This window comes from Bidens hawaiensis, unplaced genomic scaffold, assembly GCF_021521415.1.
Source record: "Bidens hawaiensis isolate Kalapana, Puna unplaced genomic scaffold, B.hawaiensis_p1.1 tig00031785_1, whole genome shotgun sequence".
Classification (NCBI taxonomy): domain Eukaryota; kingdom Viridiplantae; phylum Streptophyta; class Magnoliopsida; order Asterales; family Asteraceae; genus Bidens; species Bidens hawaiensis.
The window spans coordinates 44124-70589 of record NW_027505222.1 but is presented as its reverse complement, the minus strand read 5'-3'; the positions used below and the strand labels follow the sequence as shown (position 1 = coordinate 70589).

Sequence of the window (26466 nt, the reverse complement as noted above, 5' to 3'; positions counted from 1 at the left end):
TATATATATTGAGTATAGAGGAAGGAAGTTGAGAGGGGTAAGGAAAAGAAGGAAAGAGGGGAGGAAGTTGTGGTGGAGAATGGGGGTAAGGAAAACGGAGGAAGGAGGAAGAAGAAAATACCCGGTGGTCGGACTACCATTTTTCCCGGCAAGCTGGTTTTTTCAAGCTTTTGAAAATTTAATAATCAGAAGGGCACAAACTGACCAACCAATTTTGTATTTGTAAAAAGTCTAAAACACCCTACTTCTCAACGGTCATTAACAGAAATATATGACGGAAGGGCACAGATTGTCCCGCCCAAATATGACAGACGTCTATAATGCGCAATTTCGTTTTCAGTGGCTATTCCATCTCCCGACGATATATTGTAGGGAGTCAAATTGGAATATTCTCTAAATAAAAAGGAAAATAAAAACATAAATTTAAAATACTTAAAAAAGCGTTTTTATTTTTTTGCTAATTACTTCCGAATACGATCTTTTTCTTCCTCCATTGTTGCGTGGTCGGATGACGATATGTGGCTAAAGTCTTTGGCTAGAAATGCCAAAATCTTGAACCGATTTTTTGTATGTCGAGCTTCACTAATCGAGAGGAAGCTACTTGACAATTCGTTAAATTGTATCTCGAGCTTCACCAATCCCGCTTCTCCGGTTTTCTTCTCCTTACCTTTGTGGGATTGTTCTGCTGGTTTAGCCAGCTCCGGTTGTGTGTTGATATTACCATAACCTGACATGGTTTTAAATTAATTGAGAAACTTAGAGATGTTTTTAAATTATTAGAGAGAAATGGAGTGAGAATGGTGTGTTATTTTTATAAAATGGGATCGTTATTTATAGTGAGAATGGTAGGGTTTGTAATTATAAAAAAACTTTTTTTTAATATATAGCCAACGGCTATTTTTTTATTATCCCCACTAGCTAGCCAACGGCTAGTTTGCCCCGCGGTCACGTCCACGTCCGCCGTCCGCGCCCCGTCCATGGCAAGGGTGTAGTGGTGTGCGCGGAGGCCAAGTCGTCCACGCTGGGCCAGCCGCGTCCCACTACCCTCGGCCTAACGCTTTGCCCAGCATTCTTTTTTTGACCTTTGACGTTATGATTTTTTTCTCCTGTTGTCCCAACTTGATGCATATCATTTTTCAAAACATAACGCCAGTTTGAATTTTGGCTAACCTGTGCAAGTGACTATAGTATTTTTGGTTCCCTTATGCTTTTAATTTAAAAAGCTATATTTTGGTTAAGATAGCAGTTTGAACTTAATATAAGTTGCCATGGCAACCTGTTAACCATATTGACTTGTGGTCATTTTCGGGTTAGATTTTTTAAAGTTTCCATGAATAAAGCGTCCAAATTACATCCGAAAGAAGTATGAAACTGTAGCATCATGGAGATCCTAGTCTCGTTAAGGAACATCTACTTGGTTCTTACCTATGAGGCGTAGATGAAATTGTTAATACAATATTCAAACAACCAGGTATGATAAGGTCAATTTCATGGCTAAAAGTTGTAATTAACAATTCAAAGCGTCCAAATTTCATTCTTCCGCACCCTATCTAATCACAAAGGCAATGACTTAATACAAAAACAATCGGCAAAACAGTAACATCATCAGTTTTAATGCATTAATACTTCTTTCTGGAGTCTTGCAATGCTCTGAAAATTTATGAAATTAACTGTTCTGCGCATAATGTGAGCGTGTTAATAGAAAAAGAAACACCATCACTTGTGATATGTAAGACTAAGAATCATATCTCCAAACAGCCAAGCAAGAGACACAAAATGGGATACAGCTACTTGGACATAACGAACCATCTTATCTTGATTAGATCAACTTTAATGCATGGTATAACGTTCACAACGAAGACTGATAAAAGCCATTGAATATGGTTCGTCTTACAAACCTCTTAGTTAAATATCAGTAGACAAAGAACAATTTCCAACAAAATGGATTTCACAATACCCGGAAGCCCTTGGAAAACTAAGCAATTGGGCACACAACCGCATTTCTTCTTCTTTGCATAAGTTTTCCCATGTGATTATTACTGTCTTTAAAACCTCTGCATTCCCCAACATGTATTCCAGAAATCCATAGCACACTTTTGCCACTCGCGTGTTGAAAGCTTGATGGTTGTAAGATTTGTTAGCATACAAGCGGGAACCAACTTAAGTTCAATTAAAGGAGATTCTACAGACTTCTGCTTTTAACAAACATAAGATAGGATTAAACTCAGTAATCTAAAATAGATAAAAAGAACGTAAACAAGTTCAAAAAAGAAAAATCATGAAACCTTGAAAATCATGTCATCAGTATTTTCAATACACAAATGTGTTAACTCAGGAGAACTTTCAAGAAATTGAAGGATAACTCTCGGATCATGAAATTCCTTTAACTTCAAATCTATCTATTATAAAAAATAAAGGAAAATTAGATTTTAATAATCCAAATTATCACTTATTGGCCAATATTAATCCCAACTAACAATCTAGCTAGTGTTAATCCCAACTTTCAACTTTGTTACCAATAACGATCCCATACTAACGGATCTTTAACTCCGTTTATTTTTAATTACACAAATAGTCCCTATTGTATAGACATATTACAAATTATCACAGATCTGCATTTCACTTTCTCTGTATTTCCGACCACCACAATTGTCGGCCGCTGTGGCGGCCTGAACCACCGCTTTCCTTCTTTCACGCCTGAAATCTGAGCTCCTTCTTCCAATTTACTCAGCGACCAAAATCACGAGCCGGAGGAGCCGTTCCTCATGAGGAAATCTGAATCTGATGTGATTGAATTTCCACAATATGCACGAGCGTCAACGGAAGCGATGAGCGGTGTAGGGCGATTGGTGGAACTTGTTAGGGGTGCCCGACGACATGAAATTATTAGGGATTTTTGTTTTATAGATAATGTGTAGAGATTCTCTCTATTCAAGACATTTGTGTGTTATGCATCAGTTTGAGAAGAATCACAAGAAACATTGTAATTTTTAATTTTAGCAACAGTTTGATATTAAATTATCACCAACAGAGTTAGTCATTTCATTGATTAGCATATGTGCATGAGGAAGAAAGTAAACGATGATGCTGATGCACTATGGTGGGTGGTTGTTGCGGCCGGTGGTTGTGGTGGCCGGAATTACAGAAAAAATGAGAAACATATATGATATATCCATATTCCATAACGATTCACGGTTTTTTTTTCCTGTCTATACAACAGGGACTATTTGTGTAAATAAAAATAAACGGAGTTAAAGATTCGTTAGTGTGGGATCGTTGTTGGTAACAAAGTTGAAAGTTGGGATTAACACTAGCTAGATTGTTAGTTGGAATTAATTTTGGCCACTAAGTGATAGTTTGGATTATTAGAATCCAATTTTCCTATAATAAAAGACTCCAACTTTTGCCACTTGTCAACCTCATAGCCCTCCTCACCATTTTTCAACAAATTTTCATATATAGTCCTTATTTTTTAAATCATTTCAAAATATATGAATCCAAGTTTATGTTTATTAAATGTAAATACTAATTGAATTAGTCATTAGCATTAATAGTTAAATAAGGAAATATCAAAATTGAAGTTGCAGACCTGTTAGAACAAAATTTGAAAGTCACAAGTAATAGCAAATTAAAAAAAATAAAGGTGCATTATTGTCGAAGAATTTTAATTTGTACAGTAAACTACAAATATTTAAGCAGAGATTCAAACAGTAGTGCATAATTTTATATATAAGATTAGTTTCAAATTTGGAATTAAAATTTTCTCATATGCATTTAAACTCATGAAATGTGTATTTTCTTAATTTTGTACAAACATTTTGTATAAATATTATAAACGTGAAGAATACATATTATACATATATATCTAGGTGTTTAGCATTAAATCATTGAAGTTGAATAGTATAATTATAATCTATATGTATAACGATTTACTCTATGAACTATCTGTCATCTATTTATATGACTCTTTTGTGTAGTATAAAGGGTTTTAGCAATAGTATATAAATATTTAGTTTTCAGTATTTTCTTCCATAATTCAGACCAAAATGCTTCAGAGACATATGTTTTATGACTTGATTTATACTTTTTCTATACATTCAACTATATTTAATTTAATATGTCTTATAAGATAAATTACTTAATTAAAAGCATTTGATATTTTAAACCAAAAAAATTGGTTCAGTCTCATTCCATTATTTTCGTTTCCCAAAAATCATTTAGGATATTGAAACCTAAATTATCATTTTCATCAGTTATTTACATAATTCATATATTATATTACCTTATTAATTATTTTTATTCAAATACAACGAATTGAGGTTATGTTAGTGTTACATGTTGGTTAGGACATAATTAAAGTGTTTATTATGGTTTATATTCAAAATAATAAAATATAAACAATCGATTCATTATATGTGGAATGAGAACAATCGACTTGGACTAAATCCTGATAACGCCAGCGACTAAGTCTTAGCCTTTAATACCTAAAAATATATATGATTTAAAAACTAAAAGTTTATTTTTGATGAACCGAAACCTAGAATTTTGACCCAAGAACCAACACGAATTACTTCGGTTCAGGTTCGAGTTAGTATTTTCTTAGGCTCGAGTTTCTCGTGTCGGGTTAATTTGGGTTCAGGTTTTCTTGGGTTGGGTTTCAGATTACGGGTAAAAATGGCAGTCCTACTTCCAACTATTATATATAACAATACTACCTTCACTTTATGCAACTTTAAATCTTCTAAAATCTTTTAAGAAATAATAATCACTATTATTTGAACATGGTCATAAGGTTAGTATGTGTTTGCCATTTAACTGGCAATTACATTCATATGAATGAAACAAATCATTTTGTTATAGTTTAATTTTCGGTTCTTATGTTGTTTGATTATACAATTTTTAGTTATAAAATATAAAATCAATTAAAATTTTGTCATACACAGAATATTAATGACAACAAATTTATCATGATCAATCAATTTCAAATTCTAAAGATTTTAAGGATGATTAGAACATCAAAGTGTAGGTAATATGATTTTTGGGATAATCGTGTTTTTTTATAAACATGAGCAAATGTTCTCAAATGATATCATATTAATTGATTAAAAGCTATGATATTTTATATGTATGAATTGTTTTTTGAATACTTTCATGGATATATTATCATTTATCTAGAGTTGGTATGTATTTGGAGAACCTTTTTTGTCACACGGACAGCTATACATGGCTATATCGAGAGTTATAAACAGACCTATATGTTACCTTATTAAAAATTATAAGCAGACATGGACTAAAGATTTTGATTTTTGATAAACAATGTATACCTACTAATGCAATCACGAATTTTGTGTAAAATGAAGTTTTTACTTATTTGTAACATATTTGTGTAATCTTAGTTATCTAATTTCTTTAATTTTAATGTTAATTGTAATTGTATTAACAATATATGATCAATTTGTTGAATATATTTCACTTATGGTTAAAGTTTAAATCTTTCATCAATTACCCGTGTAATACACGGGCCTCAACTAGTACTTAATATTCGGAAGGATGGGCAGAGGTGAAGTGATTGGGCTTTGGAGTTCAACAAAAGAATCTACCCGTTGAGCTGAAAAGGATTTAACTCCATTTAATCCCTTTAGAAGCTGAAACCACCTATGATCGAATTTTAAAAGACTAAATGAAACAAACACCTCGACGAGACATGGCACATCTTCCATTACAAAAAGCGAGAACAAATATCCTCCAACAAATAGATATTCAAGATTAGGGACACATAAAACAACTTTGTTTATAACTTCATTCGCAACATATTCAAATATTAGCTTCAATCGTTTCAAAGTAGGGATATTGAATATGTAATCTTCTTCTCCGTCTAAGCACTGTTTAACTTTCAAAGATAAATATTCAAGTACTGGGCAGCCATTGATGAGTTTAATTGCATCGACACACGGGTTGGTAAAAACAACAATGTCAAGGGTTTTCAAGCAAGGAAGATTGACCGGGGCTGAAGCCTCCCAAAGAGAGTAATCAGGAGATGCATAATCTATTCTTAATTTTGTGAGTGTTTTGCAAGTCAAAAAACTTAAAGGCAACTTCTTAAGCAAGAGAAGTTGAATGTCAGGCTCACGAACGTTTAACCCCACCACCTTATCAATCCATTTTAATACGCTTGAGTCTAGAACAAAGGTAGTATGCAAGTGCAATCGAAATAAATTAAGTTTGGATGATTTGCAAAACTACCATCTTTTTGATAAAATGCTAGTTCGTATGGCCAATTTTGTAGGCATTGAAGGGAGTATATGTGAAACAATCTCTTCAGACAGCTTGCTAAGCCTGTCGACTACATTCTCCGAGCTCATTGTTTAGCTTCTTAATTTGCTTCCTAAAAAAAATATCAAACATAAAAGATCAAATTAATGCCAATACCTACCTTTAGTTTCAAACTAAATATTTAAAAACTAACAACGGAAATCTTACCTGCAAAGATATAATAAGAAAGACAATGAGAGTTTGGGAATTTAAAGAAAATCAATGACAAAGAGAAATAAAGAGTTTTTTACTAAAACGGGGTAGGAGGAAAAAATATTTACCAAAATGAGTGATTTGAAAAGTATTTACTAAAATGTGTTGTTTCTTAATTTTTTTTAATTAACTAATCTATTACAACTTTTGTTTCCTTTTTTATCTTTTCGTTTTATTTAATCAGCAATTTTTTTCAGTAATTTCATTCGATCAACTCTTGTAGTTTCTTTTATTATTATTACTAGATGGGTGCCCGCGCGATGCTGCGGGAACCAAAATCCTAGTAATCATGTAACAATTACGGATGTTCAAAGTTCGTCTTAAATCTTGAAAACGTTTAAACCAATCGACACTTTTGATTAGCTGGAATCTGAATGTTCAAACAACAGAAAACAGTTCGGTTTACGGTTTATACCAAAAATAGGCCATATAAAAATGGACCGGATTGTAAACTTATTATTGAAACTCAATGCGTGAAACCAAACCATTAGTAACGATCCAGTTTAAATTTTCGACGTTTTAGTTTTCGTTTTCAATGAAAAAAATCCAACCAACGGTTTAGCTCACTATTTAACTTAGAAACCGTTAAAACTGAATTGTGAACGCCTATATGTAACATGTTAATTTTTATAATTGAAAAAAACTATAGCAATACCATACCAAAATTAAAGACAATAAAATGATCATTTTTATGGTGTAATTTTTTAAAAAATGTATTAACGTATGAAAAAGTTACGGCCGTTGGAAAATCTTTGGTGGGAAGTTGGTTACAATTAAAATAAAAAAAAATATATAGTTAAAGATGAAGGTTCAAAGTTGTAATAAATTTTAAAACATACAAAAGTTGAGTAAAGATGAGGGGGCAATGTTGTAACTTATTTCATGTATATTTTCTAATGGACAAATTTGTCCCTATCTTACATGCTATAAAAGATGTTCCTTAAGCTTTACAAATTGTGAATTACTTAAAATGTAGGTGTCTTAATTTACCCATGCTTCATGCATTATATATAGTATAGATTATTATTATTATTATTATTATTATTATTTAACTAGCTTATTGTAATTCCCTTTTTTATGTGCTCTTTTAGTTAACCCATGTTAAATTGAATTAAAAGAATAATTTATATAACTTTAAAAATTAATAAAATGCCATCTAAATAATTCTTTTTTTTAATTCATTCAAGCTAACTGCCTTCGCGAAATCGACTCCTCTCGTCATTAGCCAGTTACTAACTCAGAATCAGTTGGTTCGCCATCGATGCCAAGACGATGTTGCATTTGTAAAGTTTTCGATTTAAAAAATAGTACTATGACCATTATTTTTGGTATCGTAAGTTAACTGGGTGTCTGCACCGGTACCGGGGGCAAATCGAGCGTATTATGACCAAACAACATTAGAGCTTGTATCGGTTTTATCGGAACTAGTACCGGATATCGCACTTTTTTCTACTTTTCACGACCGTGTTTAATTTTTTTTCTTCAGACACTCAAATGTAAAATTTTTAAATCGAAATCTTTACGAGTGCAACACCGTCTCAGTATCGATGACGAACCAACTGATTCTGAGTTGATAACTGGCTAACGACGAGAAGAATCGATTTCGCAAAGGAAGTTAGCTTGATTTAATTAAAAAAAGAATTATTTAGATGGCATTTTATTATTTTTAAAGTGTATTTAAATTATTCTTTTAATTTAATCCGGTTAATTAAAGATACATAAAAAGGAATTACAATATGTTAGTTAAATAATAATAATAATAATAATAATAATAATAATAATAATAATAATAATAATAAAAGAAAAACTACGAAGAGTTGATCGAATGAAACTGAAAATAAATAATATTGCTGATTGAATAAAACGGAAAAAAAAAAGAAAAGAAAACAAAAGTTATAATGGATTAGTATGAAAATGAAAAAAAGAAATATTGCTGATTGAATAAAACAGAAAAATAAAAAAAAAGAAGGAAACAATAGTCATAATAGATTAGTTAAAATTAAAAAGACTAGAAATAACTCATTTTGGTAAATACTTTTTAAATTACCTGTATTTGTAAATGCTTTTTCTCCTCAGACCACCCATAATGGGTGCGTTATGTGTGGCGTGTAGGACGAAAACGCGGGGGGTAAACCGCCCCCCCCCCCCCCCCCCCCCCCGCGTTATGGTGAAGCCACATTTTCAAGCGTTGTATATACAACGCTGAGAAATGGCAAAAATGACCGTTGGAAAATTAAAAAAAAAAATGACCGTTGGAAAATTAAAAAAAAAAATTTATTTCCTATATATTAAACCATTTCATCCCCAATCAAACCTCATTAAATTTATACAAATTCTCTTTCAACTCTATAAAAATTCCTTTACACCAAATTCACTATATATGGATCCTCCATCTATATATAAACAGTTTTTCGGGCCCGACCAACAAGCCGAGGACGTGGAGGAGGAACGGGCGGTTACGAATGCGATTATGCTCGCGACACAGTATATGAGTTCCGTTACGGGTGCGATTAGCTCTCCACCCCCCGTTTCAACAAGAACATATATCGAACGAGATCGTGCCGAAGCCAACAACCGGTTGATGGCGGATTACTTCTGCGACACGCCGAGATACAAGAACCCGAAGACCTTTAGGCGTCGTTTTTCGGATGTCTAAAAATTTATTTATGCGCATCACCAATGATTTGGAGCGTGAGTTTGATTACTTTAAGCAAAAGCCTGACGCTCGAGGGACGCTAGGATTCACGGCTATTCAGAAGGTTACGTCAGCCGTGCGCGTGCTCGCCTACGGAAACACGACCGACATCAACGACGAGTATTTAAATATGGCCGAAAAAACAACTCGGGACACCTTGGAGTATTTTTGTTACGGTACGTTTTGTTTTTTTTTTTAAATAGTTTATCACTTGTTTACTGTGATCATTTATTTTATAAAAATTTTGTAAAATATAGGAATATTTAAGCTATATGGACCACATTATCTGAGAGAGCCCAACGTTAACGATCTACAACGTCTTTACGAGGCACATACAAGGGTACATGGTTTCCTCGGCATGATAGGAAGTGTAGATTGCATGCATTGGAAATGGGCTAATTGTCCAACTGCATGGCGAGGTCAATTCACACGAGGTGACCAAAAGGGACCAACGGTCAGCCTTCAAGCGATCGCTTCATACGACCTTTGGATTTGGTCGGCATTCTTTGGTGTTCCCGGTTCCAACAATGACATAACCGTCTTAGAGCAGTCTCCTGTGATGGAGAGTTACATATCTGGGACCGTTCCCGTCGCTTCGTTTTGGGCTAACGATAACTTCTACGATCATGGGTACTATCTGGGTGATGGAATATATCCAGAGTTCGCGATAATTGTTAAAACATTCAGAGACCCGATGGATGAAAAAAGACAATATTTTAAGAAAGTGCAAGAGTCTGCGAGAAAGGATATCGAGAGGTGTTTTGGTGTTCTTCAACAACGATGACATTATGTTAAAAATCCTTGTCGTCTGTGGTCTTTAGAAAGAATGAGATGTGCTATGTATGCATGTATCATAATGCATAACATGATCATCGAGGACGAGGGAAGAGCAATATGTCCAACTTTCATACCGGACCAGGATCCACCACGGACTCCGGCAAGTATGGAGCAACGACTCGAAAACTCGGATTCCGTGCGGTCAAGAGAGATACATAACGCACTAAAGGAGGATTTGGTCCAACATCTTTGGATGTATCGGCCTCTGCCTGGCGAAAACGATGAGGAGGACGAGGACGACGACGATGATGAAGACAACGACGACGATAAAAACGACGATGAGGACGATGAGGAGGACGAGGACGACGACGAAGAGGGCGAAGACGACGACGACAACGACGAATAGTTTTTTTTATTTTTTCTTGTAATATTTATTTAATAAAATATTATTGTTATTTGATTATTCTTATTAAAAATTTAAAAAAAAAAACAAAAAGTGTAAAAGTGACTGGGCGCCACGTGGCGCATAACCCGTGGATGTGGAGAGTTATGACTACAGCATGTTTTTGTACAAAACCATAACTCTGACTGGGCGCCACATGACGCATAACCCCTGGATGTGAAGCTTTACGACTACACATGGTCTCACCCTATTTTGATAAAACACCGGAGAAATATATCTGTCACATTAAATTCGATCTTTGGTTATACAAAACGGTCACATTAAACTTATTGTTGAAGTTCCCATGGCTGATAGCTCATATATCAATACAAAAACGGTATAAAGGTTTTACGAAATCCAAGAAAAGTAAAATATCTTTCTCTCTTTACTTTTTATTTTTTAACAAGGGAAATTTTGTTTACACAATTACGGATGATCAAATGATTGCCGGTATTAATTCGGTACACGTATACGCATTGTACATTAGTGTTTTTAAGTCGATTAAGAAAAATACTCGAGTTATTAAGGATTGCAACTCAATACATGGACCACTATAAAAAGTAATCAACTCATGGGAAATAACTAGACTACATGGAAAACTTGGAAAACGGCGTTGCTCATAGAGATGCGTATGGCATGCATCACATACAATCTGACTTATCAATTAATCGGTTGTGTTCAAACTGTTCGGTGTTCATCTGTGTTCTATCCAACCAGTTCCATCATTCATCAACAACAAAAGATATGCGGTATCTGTTGGAAAATTTAGTATAATATTATTGTTATACAATTATTATTACTAAATGTAATTATATTTGAATGAGAAATTAATAAGTTGCAAGAGTTAATTGATTATCCAAGTCTCATAAGTGTTGCAAATGAGAAGTTGCAAGAGTTAATTGATTTATTCAAGTCTCATAAGTGGTGCATTCAAATACAACTTAACTCTTATAGTTAATAGTGTATTAACTCAAAGCGAAAACGTCCGGGTCGAAATATGGCTTTCAAATTAAGTTCCGAATTAGTGGATGCTGCCAAAGCTTTTGGTTGGGACATGGCTCATGTATAGATACCACCATGTCTTGGATCATTTGGTTTTTTTGGTAGAGAAAAAAATATTGTTCATGCAATCTCACATAAAACCAAAAGAATTTCCCGACTTTTCGATCTTATGCGCTCTTGTTTCAGGTATAGTTCAGGTGCTAGGCAAATCCCGGCAGTACAATCTTCTTAGGCTGTTATACCCTGGGAAACAGACGGGTTCACCTGGGTGGCCCGAATCTGTTTTAAAGGAAGCGTGTTTTACATGTGCCTCAGTCACCTTGTTTCTCGTTTTGTCATTTCTTTCTAATATGTTTGTAATTTGGTTTCTATATTGTAATTTTCCTTTCTTATTCTTGTATTGTAATATGGATTACTATTAATAAAATTTTAGTTTTATTTCTTTTTGTGAACGGGTTTCCTCCAAGCTTAAAACAGATTTTTTCAAAACAACCGGTCATTGTTTTAAAAAGAGAAGGAAAAATCTTTTTAGTTTCTGTCACTGTTTGCAGATTTATAAAGTTTGTTATTTGGTGATCCTTTTTTCTTTTGGTTTTTAATGAGTTGTTGGCTTTCTTTTTAAATGTTTTTTTTCTAACATTAGTTGTTAGATATATTTCTTTTATTTTGTTTAATCTGTTATGGTTTCTACCTTTTTGCTTCTATCTTCTTGGTGTCAAAAGACCCATTATTTTAATTTTGTTATTTTAGTGGTGATTCTTTTTTTTAAAGGATCATGTAATATGATTGAAATATTAAGTTTGGATGGATACTTTTCAACCTTACATTCTATTTGGTACAAATCGTTTGAAAAAAAAATGCTTTGGTAAATCTGGTCGTGTATATAGTATGCAAGAAATATGCTTTTGTAAACATGGCTTCATTACTTTGGTTTTCAAGAAACCTAATTGTTTATTTTATGTTTCAGAAATGGCGAGTACTATTGCATCCTTCACTATCGTGTCTATGGGATCCACTACTATTGGGTCAACTTCTTCCACCATGGGACCATTGGTTGGTACCCACGTAGCCCAAACTGTTGCTAACCATGCTGAAAAACCAGGAAAATTTTCTGATGTGAACTTCAAAAGTTGGCAACCAAAGATGATGTTTTACTTAACCACTTTGAACCTTGTGAGGTTTTTAACCGAGTCTCCCCCTCAACTATAGGAGGGTGCAGATGTTCAAGCCGTGAGCGCTCTTGATGCTTGGAAGCACTCCGAGTATCTTTGCCGCAACTATGTGTTGAATGGCCTTGTTGATGAACTGTATAATGTGTATTGCAAAATACCAAGTGCCAAAGAATTATGGGACACTTTGGAACGAAAGTACAAAATTGAAGACGCGGGTACAAAGAAATATGTTGTGGCCTGGTTCTTGGACTTTAAGATGGTTGATTCTAAAACTTTAATGAGTCAGGTTCAAGACTTGCAAATTTTAATTGGCGATATGATTTCTGAAGGAATGACTTTTAGTGAGACATTCCAAGTGGCTGCCATGATTGACAAATTGTCTCCAAGTTGGGTAGACTTTAAGAATTATCTTAAACATAAGCGAAAAGAGATGACCGTTGAGGACTTAGTTGTCCGTCTTCGAATTGAGGAGGATAATAGGGTGGTATTAAAGGGAACTCAAGTGGAAGTTTCTGCAAAGGCAAACATGGTTGAACACGGTCAATCGTCAAGGGGGTACAAAAGGAACAAGAACCACAAATCGTATGGCAAGGGAAAGGGTAAGTTTGATCTTGGGCCTAGAAAGGGTGGTGTGAAGAAAAAGCTTTCGGTTTTTAAGGGAAAGTGTTATAATTGTGGAGAATTTGGTCATCGTGTTGATCAATGCAACAAACCAAAAAAAGAGAGGGCAAACATGATTGATGAAGATGAGAAACTTGTAGCCATGATCATTGATCTTACTACTATGATGGATGAGGTAAACTTGGTGTCCAACCACCCTAAAGGATGGTGGATCGACACCGGGGCTACTCGTTATGTGTGCCTGGACAATACCCTCTTTAGCAAGTTTAAGGAGGTTGTAGGAGATGAAAAACCCTATATGGGGAACTCGGCTACAGCAAATATAAAGGGTGAAGATGAGGTGATTTTGAAGTGGACTTCGGGAAAGGAGCTCACTTTAAGCAACGTGCTTTATGTTCCCGATCTGCGCAAGAGTCTTGTGTCTGGATGGTTGTTGAATAAGTTTGGTTTTCGTCTAGTTTTGAAAGTGATAAGTTTGTGTTAACTAAGAATGGTATGTTTGTTGGTAAGGGGTATGCCCTTAATGGCATGTTTAAGTTAAATGTAATGGCTGTGACCAAGAATAATATGAATGAAAAGGCTACTACTTCTGCTTACTTGATTGAGTCTTTTAATGTGTAGCATGGTCGTTTAGGTCATGTTAACTATAATTCAATGTGTCGTTTAACTAAACTAAATTACATACCTTCTATCACTTTCAACTAAAAAACTAAATGTAAAACATGTGTTGAAGCTAACGAAACAAGATCATCATATAAATCGGTTGAACGAATAACCGAGCCCCTTGACATGATACCACTGATGTATGTGATCTAAAATTAGTTCCCACAAGAGAAGGAAATAAGTATTTCATCACTTTTATTGATGATTGTACAATGTATTGTTATGTATACCTACTTAAAAGTAAAGACGGGGCCATAAACAAGTTTGTCTTGTATAAAAATGAAGTAGAAAACCAACTAAACAGAAAAATAAAAAGAGTAAGAAGCGATAGAGGTGGTGAATATGTTGCACCATTTGCAGATCTATGCGCACAAAGTGGAATTGTTCATGAGCTTACCTCACCATACTCCCCACAATCTAATGGCATTGCAAAACGTAAGAATCGTACGTTAAAAGAAATGATGAATGCCTTATTGCTGAGTTCCGAGTTAAGCTCGGACATGTGGGGGGAAGCCGTTTTGTCGGCTAATTATCTTTTGAACAAAATACCTTTCAAGAATAAGGATGTAACTCCTAATGAATTATGGACGGGTAGAAAACCATCTTATAAATACTTAAAAGTGTGGGGGTGCCTAGAAAAAGTGGTCGTACCATCACCAAAGGCTCAAAAAATAGGACCCAAAACCGTAGATGCTGTATTTATAGGATATGCTCATCATAGTAGTGCATATCGGTTTCTTGTTCATGAATCAAAGAATCCCGAAATACACAAAAATACTATAATGGAATCAATGAATGCATCATTCTTTGAAGATGTGCTTCCATGTTTGGAAAATGCACATGCTAGCTCATCTACACATGCTAGTTCAGCAACACGTGCTAGTACATCAACACATGTTGATGAGATTGTTCAAGATGAAACTCAAGAACAATATGAGGCTGAGGAGGTTGAGCCAAGAAGAAGCAAAAGGCAAAGGACTGAGAAATCCTTTGGATATGATTTTCTTACTTACTTTTGTTGAGGGTGAGCCCCAAACCTATCGAGAGGCGGTCACCTCTTCAGAAGGACCACAATGGAAAGAAGCCATTAAAAATGAATTTGATTCTATCTTACATAATCATACTTGGGAACTAGTGGATCTTCCACCATGTTGTAAACCGCTTGGATATCGTTGGATATTTAAAAAGAAGATGAAAACGGATGGTTCCTTTGATAAGTACAAGGCAAGGTTAGTAATCAAAGGGTTTAGACAGAAGGAAGGTCTAGACTATTTTGATACATACTCACATGTGACTCGAATAACCTCTATAAGGTTGGTGCTTGCGATTGCTACTTTGAGAAATTTGGAAATACATCAAATGGATGTAAAAACTGCATTTCTAAATGAGGAGTTAGACGAAGAAATATATATGGAACAACCTGAGGGTTTTTCAGCTCCTATCCAGGAGGATAAAGTTTGCAAACTCGTCAAGTCCCTATATGGTTTGAAGCAAGCTCCAAAACAATGGCACAAAAAGTTCGATCAAGCCATGCTGGAAAATGGTTTCAAGATAAATGAGTGCGACAAGTGTGTCTATGTGAAAGACACAACTAGAGGTTATGTATTTTTATGCCTCTATGTGGATGATATGCTTATCATAGGGAGTGATGATAAGATGATCAAATCTACTAAAGATATGTTGAAGGCGAGATTTGACATGAAAGACATGGGTTTAGCCGATGTGATTCTTGGAGTTAAGATCACTAGAACCCAAAATGGTCTTGTGTTAAGTCAATCTCATTATGTAGATAAAATCCTTGAAAAGTTCAACGCGGGAGACACGAGTGTAGCTCAAACTCCAATTGATATTAGCCAACATTTGCCAAAGAATAGAGGTGAGGGTGTTGCTCAGTTGGAGTATTCAAGGATAATTGGCAGTCTTATGTATCTTATGTCTTGTATCTGGCCGGACTTAGCATACGCTGTGAGCAGGCTAAGTAGATATACTAGTAATCCTAGCTCTGAACATTGGAAGAGTATGACAAGATTATTAAGATATTTAAGATACACAAGGAGTTATGGGCTGCATTATGGCCAAGAACCAGCTGTTGTAGAAGGATACAGTGATGCTAACTGGATATCCGACATGAAAGATTCCATATCCATAAGTGGTTATTTGTTTACCCTTGGAGGAGCAGCTATATCTTAGAAATCCTCCAAGCAAACACTTATAGCTAGATCTACAATGGAATCCGAGTTCATTGAAAGCTGGTGAAGAGGCGGAATGGTTACGCCAATTTTTAGAATATATTCCAAGATGGCCAAAACCTGTTACGGCTATTTGCATACATTGTGACTGCCAGTCGGCGATTGGAAGAGCTCAAAGTGCAATGTATAATGGCAAATCTAGACACATACGCCGTAGACACAATACTATACGACAACTTCTCTCAACGGGAGTTATCACCATTGACTACGTGAAGTTAAGGGATAACATTGCGGATCCGCTTACAAAAGGCTTAAGCAGAGAGGTCGTATGCAAGTCTTCGAGAGGAATGGGACTAAAGCCTATGCAGTAAGTTTCTACAAAGGAAAACCTATCCAAGAAGACTGGAGATCCCATGATCTAGGCTCAATAGGACAACCTAAATGTATATACCGAGGTCACTGTGGGGGAGTACCTCAACATATTGATTATTCAAGTCTCATAAGTGATAAGAGTTAATTGATTTATTCAAGTCTCATAAGTGGTGCATTCAAATACAACTTAACTCTTATAGTTAATAGTGTATTAACTCAAAGCTTTGGTTGGGACACGGCTCATGTATAGATACTACCATGTCTTGGATCATTTGGTTTTTTTGGTAGAGAAAAAATATTGTTCATGCAATCTCACATACAACCAAAAGAATTTCCCGAGTTTTCGATCTTACGCGCTCTTGTTTCAGGTATAGTTCAGGTGCTAGGCAAATCCCGGCAGTACAATCAGCTTAGGCTGTTGTACCCTGGGAAACAGACTGGTTCACCTGGGTGGCCCGGAAATCTGTTTTAAGGGAAGCGTGTTTTACACGTGCCTCAGTCACCTTGTTTCTCGTTTTGTCATTTCTTTCTAATATGTTTGTAATTTGGCTTCTATATTGTAATTTTCCTTTCTTATTCTTGTATTGTAATATGGATTACTATTAATAAAATTTTAGTTTTATTTCTTTTTTTGAACGGGTTTTCTACAGTATCACACTTTTTACTTTGAAAGTAATATGGAATTGAGCAAAATTTTAAATTAAAGATAATTCTTAGAGTGTTAGTGAGTGTTAACAACCAGTTGGACTTTATATTTTTAAACCAAATTTTGTGTTCACATTCTCTCCTTAATGCCTAGAAAATTTACATTTTATGTTATGTTTATAAAAGGAAAAGAATCATAAAAAAATGAAATATATCAAATAACAATAATAAAAAGTTGTGTGTGTGTGTTGGGGGGGGGGGGTTACGAACCGGGTCATTGTCCGACCCATTCCCGCCATCCCTACCACAAAACTCACAAAAAAGAGTGACCGATTTCAAATACGTCAAACTATCTGATTCTGAACTCGATTTGTCAACATTCCATTACAACCTTCATTTAAGATTTTTAGTACAAAATAGATTCACAAGTTAACATAAAGTAGATGGTTCACCATTGCGTCATACATATCATGTTTACTTTATAAGCTAATTAATATATCCAAAGTAACGGCAGCCCAAACAAATATCAAAATATTTGGTAGGAGTGAAAAGTTATAATTAAAAATATACCGTAGTTAAGGAAATGTGGTAAAACAAAGTATATTTTATTAGAAAAAGGAAAATAAAAGGGTAGATAACAAATAAGGGAAAATTCCTAAAATAGCCCATTTATAGTTATTGTTTCAAAGTTTGTCCCCCATAATTCAAGTTTCCAATTTATCCCTTTGGTATCTCGTCGCCGACGATATGATAGCGAACACCGACGACATAATAGCGAACGCCGACGATGCGTTGTATAACATAGGGTTGACGATGCGTTATGTTTTGCTAACGTAGGGTAGCAGCGATGCGTTATCACTAACGTAGGGTCCCGGCGTCATGTTATATAACATAACATGTCGTTTCAGCGTTATCACTAACGTAGAGTCCCGGCGTCATGTTATCACTAACGTAAGGTCCCGGCGTCATGTTATCACTAACGTAGGGTCCCGGCGTCATGTTAACATGTCGCGGCGACCTATTCCAGCCAACTTGTGCCACGTGTCGTTATCCTATTTGTTTCGGTAACGTATCGTCGGTGTTCGCTATCATGTCGTCGGCGATAAGATACGAAAGAGATAAAATTGGAAACTTGAATTATGAGGGATAAAATTGGAAACACAAACCATAAATGGGCTATTTTTGGAATTTTCTCAACAAATAATGAGTGGAGTTGTTATTTAAACTTTAAAGAATTGATATTTTAAATTTGACTGAACATTTATTATCGAATTAATTCCAGTACTCCACGGATGGTCTTTGTGTTTAGTTTAGTCCCCAAATATATATTAAAAGTTACAACATATGTCAACTGTCTGAAACGTAACACCATTGGTCCGTAAAACCTGAAGGTTAACTTTTTCTGTTGATTGTATATGATGTGACCAAATACTGACAATGTAAAATATACAAAAAAAAAATGGAAAAAAAAAGAAAAATGAAATCGTGGGTCTTATTATCAAAAACTACCAACTCGAGGGAAATAACTAAGAATGCATGGATTGACTATGGAAACCAAGGTTTGCAAATTTTCATTTATGTTGGTTCCCTATCATATTTGGTCCATAAATGAATTCTCATGTTTGAGTAGTTTTCTGATTTGTCTGACTATGTTGTTTAGTATATATCTTGATTTGAAGAATTAAGATTCTAATTTGGTAACTATATTTCATATCTTGATTTGTCTGACTATGTGTATCGATTTCTTTTCCTCGGTTAGCAGGTTCAAACAGTTGGCTATGTTAGAGTTTAACAATATAATAGCCGAATTGGATATATCAAGAACATTATAAGTCATAACACAAACACACAACTTTTCTCACTATGGCCCAACCAGCCGTGATCCACCCCGCTCAGTGTCTTAGAATTTCATTTATTTTGGTTTTGGGTTCGAGTAGGGGTTGCAATCTACCTGCTGTGTCCCGTTGCAGGCCCTAATTGCATTTGGTAAACTCTAATTGGAACTTGTTTTGTTTTGGGCTAAGATCGAATTGAATGTAACCGATTTAGATTTATTGTTAATTTACTATATATGCTTTCTAAGACTAAGGGTAGTGTGGCTTGGTTGAGCCCCAGGTGAGCCAAGCAAAACCCGACACGTACGCGATGACATGACACTGGATCAAGCTCCTCAATCAAGCCCCGAAGGGTGTAGTGGTCAGGTGATCCGAGGCTTGATCCAGTTAATTATTTATTTTAAATATTAATTTTAATATTAGTATTAATATTCTTCTTCTTCACCTTCACTGAAACATACAAACATACACACAGATCACACCACCACCACCGATCACCGGACCACTGGACCACCACCACAGATCACACCACCACCGATCACCAGACCACCACCACCACAGATCACACCACCACTACCACCGATCACCGGACCACCACCACCACAGATCACAACACCACCACGATTCGGGGCTTCTTCCTCCCAAAACATACACACACTCCTCTCTCAAAAACCCAACATACACACACTCCTCTCTCTCTCTTTTGCGCCCTGCGGCCACAGCCACAGCCACGCCGGACCACCGCGCCCCCAACCACCTGAGGGGTGTAGCGGTGTTCGCGAGCCACGTAGGCGGCCGCGCCCCCCGCTCACCCCCCACTACCCTCAGCCTAAGAGCATCCACAACAACAAATCCATACAAACCGACACATCATCGTCACATCAAATTCCAATTTTTTTAAAAACCCTCACTCTCTTCCACAAACAATAAACCTTCACAAACCTATTAAACATATTAAAATATGTATATATATGTATATGTACATATAGTATGTGTGTGTATAAAAGATGGGGGCCCACAATGCAAGTTTGTTGCAAGTTTGAAGAGACAAACCTGCCACAAACTTCAAAGCTCCAAAATTGTTTATTTCAACTTTTCTCAAGTTTGCATGGTGCCAAATAGACTCAAACTTTGGGATTTGTATCCCATTGTGGATGCTCTAATTCCAACTCCTAACTGCTTTTATGGAAAGAATCAGTTTCATTTAATCTTTGAACTTATATGTCAGAATTTTCAAATACTATGTTAGCATAATACAAGATAACCTTTAAACAGGACCTTGTTTTTTTTTCACTACTAGAAAAAAGGGCTTCCATAACATGCACACAATGACACGTGTTGATTTATGACGTGCAACTGTGCTAGTCATTAAAAAAATGTCATAATTTTTGAAAATTAGAAGATTTATGACACTCATTTTTGTGCGTCATAAAACTAGTGTCATAGCAGAATTAAGTATGCGTGTCATCTTTCACTCGAAAATTCAAAACTTTTAACACCCCCAATATAAAATACCCAAACCCATTTAATTTGACCTAATAAATTATACCAAAACCCACGGTTCTTTCTCTCTTCCCTCAAAACTCTACCCTCCTGCACCGGAATCCAAACACCACGGCCGGCCACGGAATCCATCACCACTACGAACGCCATCACCACCATGACAAATGGCCACCACACCAGCCACGAACGCCTCAGATCGAGCGATATCATTTTACACCTGATCTCTACTTCCGCCTCAGATTATTCCAGATTATGGGGCGGCTGGTGAGGCGCGACCGACCACCGCCGGTATCATCACCAACGCGACCACTATCTAATCCTAATTACTACATCAGGAGGTACGATTTTAAAATTTTCTCTAATCGTTACAAAATATATGTTGACATCTTTGAAATTTCCGTACAGTTTGACCCTAGTTACTTGGATTTGCTAAATTTCTGTATCTTTACATTTGAGATATGAAGAACAGAAATAACGATTTTGATTCGAATTCGACGAAAAGAATAAGAAACTGAGTTTATATATTACAAAGTTGATGCTGAATTAGCTCAATTATGAGTACAATTTGAGCCCTAAGTACTTTAATTCACTCGATTTTTGAAGTTAATAAGCTAGCACTACTTGTCTTCAGTAGGGTTAGAGATTAATGAACTTGAATAGTACATAAGTGATTCACAATCAAATACAAATTTGGATTTAAAAAACACAGTGAAAGATAACTCTTTGTATCCTAAAATACAGTTTAGTTTGGGGATGAGCAAAATTGGTACCGGTACCGATACCAAAATCGGTACCGATTTGGTACAGTCGATACCGGATCGGTACCAAAGTTTTAAGTTTCGGGATCGGTACGGTACCGGTACGCTATCGGTATTTCCCGATTGTTTACCCTCGGTACCGGTACCATCCCGGTACCGGTACCGAACCGAATATTTCTGTACCGGTACCAAGAATTTCCGATTTTCGGGATCGGTATTTTCGATACCGGTACCGGTCAGTATTGTTCATCCCTAGTTTAGTTGTCTTTAGTAGAAGGTGGCGAAACCGAAACCTATGATACTATGATTTACAGTTGCAGAGATACTACTATTGAGGTTGTTGATCCTTGGTAGTTGGTACACTGCTAATTGACAATATCGTTTTTTAATAGAGTTGTTAGTCCCTTCTACAAAACCATGCAAGTAATTGTTGGAAGTCAACATGTTGAAATTGAAAATAAAAGTCATGTTAAGGTTTTATACATAAGTTGCGGCTTCTGTGGATCTCATTTGTTGCAATAGTAAATTAAATCAAACATGTACATTTATGAGAAAATAATTGTTTTGAACACTTCAAAGTTTACAACTGTTATTATGTCACACAATGCACGTGCGTAGTTTAAAATTATTACCTATATTCTTTTTTGCTCGGTTTAACGGTTCCGTTGCGAAGCACGGGTCCAAAATGCTAGTATTTTTTTATTAACTAACAGTTTATATCTCTTATGACAGTTATATTTATTTATTTATTTATTTTAAAATTTATGTGATTTGATGAAGGGATATAACATGTGTGGATACTGATTGTAGGTTGGATTGGACTTGTCTTATATTACATCGAGCATCTTACCTGAATTTTCACTATTCAACCATAATGGTGGAACGTGTGTGTTTCATAGTGGTTCCTCCATTTGAAATGGTGGAATAGTGAGGAACTGTCCAACTCACCTGACAAACACTGACATAGTCGGCAACGTCATTAATTTGGTGATTTCCCATTACTTATTTAATCTGTATGTTTTTAAATTTTAATAACTTGTGATATAAGTGTACAAAATTATATGTTTGTTGGCATCCAGGCATCCAACCTATTGGAACCGGATTTAGTTACAGCTCAGATAAACGAGACATTCGACACAACGAGCAGGGCGTGAGTAATGACTTATATGATTTCTTACAGGTTTGTTTTCTATTTGACTATTTCAGTGTGTTATTAATATATGTAATTATGCAACTATCCATAATGTCTGTTTGGTTACTTTGATTATGTTATAATTTAGGCCTTCTTCAAAGAGCATCCCGAATTTGTGAAAAATGACTTTTATATAACCGGAGAATCATATGCCGGTCACTATATTCCTGCTTTTGCTGCTAGAGTCCATGAAGGAAACAAAGCTAAAGAAGGAATCCACATAAACCTCAAGTTTTTTTTTTTTTTTGGTTTTCTAACAAATATGTTTTTTTAATACTTTATGAGGAGTTGTTATACAGGGATATGCCATTGGAATCCATTATTCTTATCAGGGGTGGATCAAAACCTAACTGAAAGAATTCTTGATCCATCTTATCTTGATGAGGCGGGGAAAACATTCAAGCAACTTGAATCCACAATCAACTCTTCTTCAACTTTAGCATCTGCTTGGGTTAGTAAGGCTGGTGGGGCTTATAATAGTGGCCAGAATCTTGTTACCAATGCGTTAGTGCTCATTTTCTGGTAAGATTTTCTAGTTCCTATGAACGTATATTCATAAATATTAGTAGTGCCTAGGATACAACCATCAAAGGATAGGGTGGGTACATATAATATCGCACAATATACAAGTTAAAACTGTCATATTCACCAACGCAGATCAGTTAGGGATGTACAACCATCAAAGGTTAGGGTTGTGTTTTATATATGACGTATAAAGTGACAAAAATAAAAATAATATTAAAAAACAGTAATAACAAATAATAATAATAATAATAATAATAATAATAATAATAATAATAATAGTTAGCCACTTAGCCAAAAATGAAACAGTAATAACAAATAATAGTAATAATAATAATAATAGTTAGCCACTTAGCCAAAAATGTACAATAACAATGTAAAAAATGTATAAAATCAATAAATGGAAAAAATGTAAAAAAGTATTAATATGTGAGAAAAAAACATAAAAAAGTTTCAGATTAAACGGGCCATTTTTTTCTTTATTTTTATTAGATTTGATGCATTTTATGTCATTAACCAGCTACATATAGTTTATTGTTTCAGAAATTACAACTGCCGGATGTTAACAACTGGCTGAGATTAGAAACTGGACCGAAGACTTTAAGGATGCAATCAACATGGTGGCTTTGTCTTTTTGGCTCAATAAAGTTTGTTTTAATTTGTAAAATGTTATATGGAATTTTCAACATTTTTTGTTTAATTTTCAACTTAGGTTAGTGGAGGCAAACACGGATACACAGAGACAGATTTCGATGTTGTTCGAGAAGATTGGTCGACGTATACACACCATTTATATTTCGTTAGTGATATGTATTACATTAAATATTAACCAACACTTTTGTTAACTTGGGTACTATATGTATATTTTGATTCATGATGTTTAATTTAGAAATGGAATATATAGTTTTGCTGCAATATTTTGAGTTATTAATTTTAATATTATTAACTATGCAAAACAAAAGAAATTAAAATTTAAAAGTTATACAATGACATGCATAAATGCATGTCATTAATTGGTGTCGTAAACACCAATATTGAAAGCGTGTCATAAATGTATGTCAAGAACGTGTGTCACAAATCGGTGTCATAAAATATGACACACGGGAAGCACGTCATATTCAATTTATGACAGGGGCAATGACACATATTTGCGTGTCGTAAGGGCCCTTTAATGACACTCAATGCGTGTCATTGAAGACATTTTTCTAGTAGTGTTTATTGAATGTTTAGTATTAAAAAATCTGCAAAATCAAACTTTTACCATTGGAATTAATATGGAATTGAGGTAAATTTCAGATTAATGTTAAAACTTGAGTGCTGTGATTGTTAACAACCAGTTGGACTTATGATAATTTTTGAACTTTTCTATTCGCACATTAGGAAATTTGCCTTTTATGTAATGCTCATAAAACAAAAATAATACATACGAAAAATAAATTAAAACAAATAAGGAGGAGCAAAGGGGGGAGGAATACGAACCAGGTCATTGTTCCGACCTACCCAACTTACAAAAAAGAGTGAGACCAATTTTGACCCGCTAAACCGTACGACTTGGCTGCCCGCAATCCTTAAGTGACCATTGGATGTACCCAAAAATCATGATCTATGTCAATGTTCCATTATTTTAAGTACACACTAGATTCAGAAAATTAAGATAAAGTAGAGCGTTCACAATACAATCCGAAATGAAAAACCGGCCATTGCATCATACATAACATGTTTACTTCACAAAAGCTAATTAACTACTAATCAAATGGATCTCACAACACCTGGAAGCCCTTGGGAGCTCAAGCAACTGCGCACAAAACCGCTTTTCTTCTTCTATGGGATAGAAATTTCGTGTGACTGTTACCATCTTCAACACCTATGCATTCCTCAACATGTATTCCAAAAACTCCTTTTCAAACCCCCTCCACATGATTTTGAAATCTTGATGGTTGTAAGGTTTGTTAGCATACAAGTAGGAACCCACTTAGGTGTAAACCAATGACTTGCCAGCTTTTGTTTTGTTTAACACAAATGATAAAGACACAGATGTTAGCACACTGCATACAGGTAAACAAGTACTACAGAATAGTTTTCAAGTACATTTTCAATACACAAATGTTCCAACTTGGGACACCTTACAAGGTATTCAAGAACTAGTCCAGAATAACATAAACTTTTAAACTCCAAATGCTTCATATTCGGAAAGATGGGCAGTGCGCCTGAAGTGAATGGGAACTTTAACAAAGTATAAAATATCGGTTAGTACATGAAAACAAAAATCAATCAAAGAGCAAAAACTAACTAACAAACAACATACGTTTGTAGTTGAAAGAGATTTAACTCCTCTTATTCCCTTTAGTAACTCGATGCATAGATGATTCGATGCCGTACTTTCAAATGAAACACAAGCCTCAACCAAAGATGACACATCTTCCATTACAAAAACGAGCCCAAAGCTCCACCAACAAATAGGTATTCAAGATTAGGGACGTGTAAAAAAACTTTTTTGATAAAGAACCCACCTTGACTTTGCAATGTTAGTTTCAATCGTTTCAAAGTAGGAATATTGAATGTGTAGTTTTCCTCCTCCATCCAAATGCATACGTCCAAAGATAAACTTTCCAGCATCGGGCAACCATAAATAAGTGGAAACACATTGACAAAACATTTTTCATGAATAGCGATGTCAATAGTTTTCAAACAAGGAAGATTGATCGGAAACGTAAACCTCCAAACTAGCCAAGCAGGATTGTCAACTATTCTTAATTTTGTGGGCGTCTTGCAAGTGAAAAGGCTGAAAGGCAACCTAAAAATGTTGAATTGTATGTCAAGTTCACAAACATTTAGCCTGAGTGTCGTTTCAAACCAACTTGATACACTGTATTGAACCAACTTATAAGTAAATATATGAGGAACGAGTAACCAAAATGATTGAAGTTGAGATGTTTTTTTGCAAGAGGCCAGTACCCGATCAACAAAATTTGAAAAGACAGAACCATGGATAGGGTGGGGTGAATATCATGAAAGTCGAGGTTGGTGACATACATCCAAGTGTTCCTCCAACTTTTTGATAAAACGCTGGTTCACACAGCATATTTCGTAGGCATTAGAGACAGTATTTGTGAAGTGATATCTTCAGGCAACATGCTAAGCCCGTCGTCTACATTAATCTCACCTATGGAACTCATTTTCATTCCTAACAGATTTAAACATACAAAAAGACATCAGAAACATGTTGTATTTTGATATGATAAGAAAGTAATAAATTATGGAAACTGAAAACTCTAAACTGTAAGTTGTAAGTTGAAAGATGAAAACGTACATACCCGATCAACAGAAACCTAACGAACTAACTAGGGCATCGATTAATTTCTCAATTTTCTTTTTGCCCGTCTACTCCTACTTTTAATATATATATATTCTGGCCCAGCCTTAAGGCCCGGGTTTGTTATTAAGTCTTTCGTATATGTAACTTGTTAGTTTACGTTTATGTTTCATTTACGTTTGCATGTTTGGGCCCGAGGCCTTGTGTAATTGAAGCCTATTGGGCCATATCAATGAAAAG

The 26466-nt window shown here is 35.2% G+C and overlaps 2 pseudogenes; both read right to left on the bottom strand.

The window, feature by feature from the left end:
- Positions 1-1905: 1905 nt before the first annotated feature.
- Positions 1906-6362, bottom strand: LOC143611609 (putative F-box/FBD/LRR-repeat protein At5g22670; annotated as a pseudogene).
- An 18289-nt stretch (positions 6363-24651) lies between these two features.
- On the bottom strand, positions 24652-26089 carry LOC143611608 (F-box/LRR-repeat protein At4g14103-like; annotated as a pseudogene).
- Positions 26090-26466: the final 377 nt, after the last annotated feature.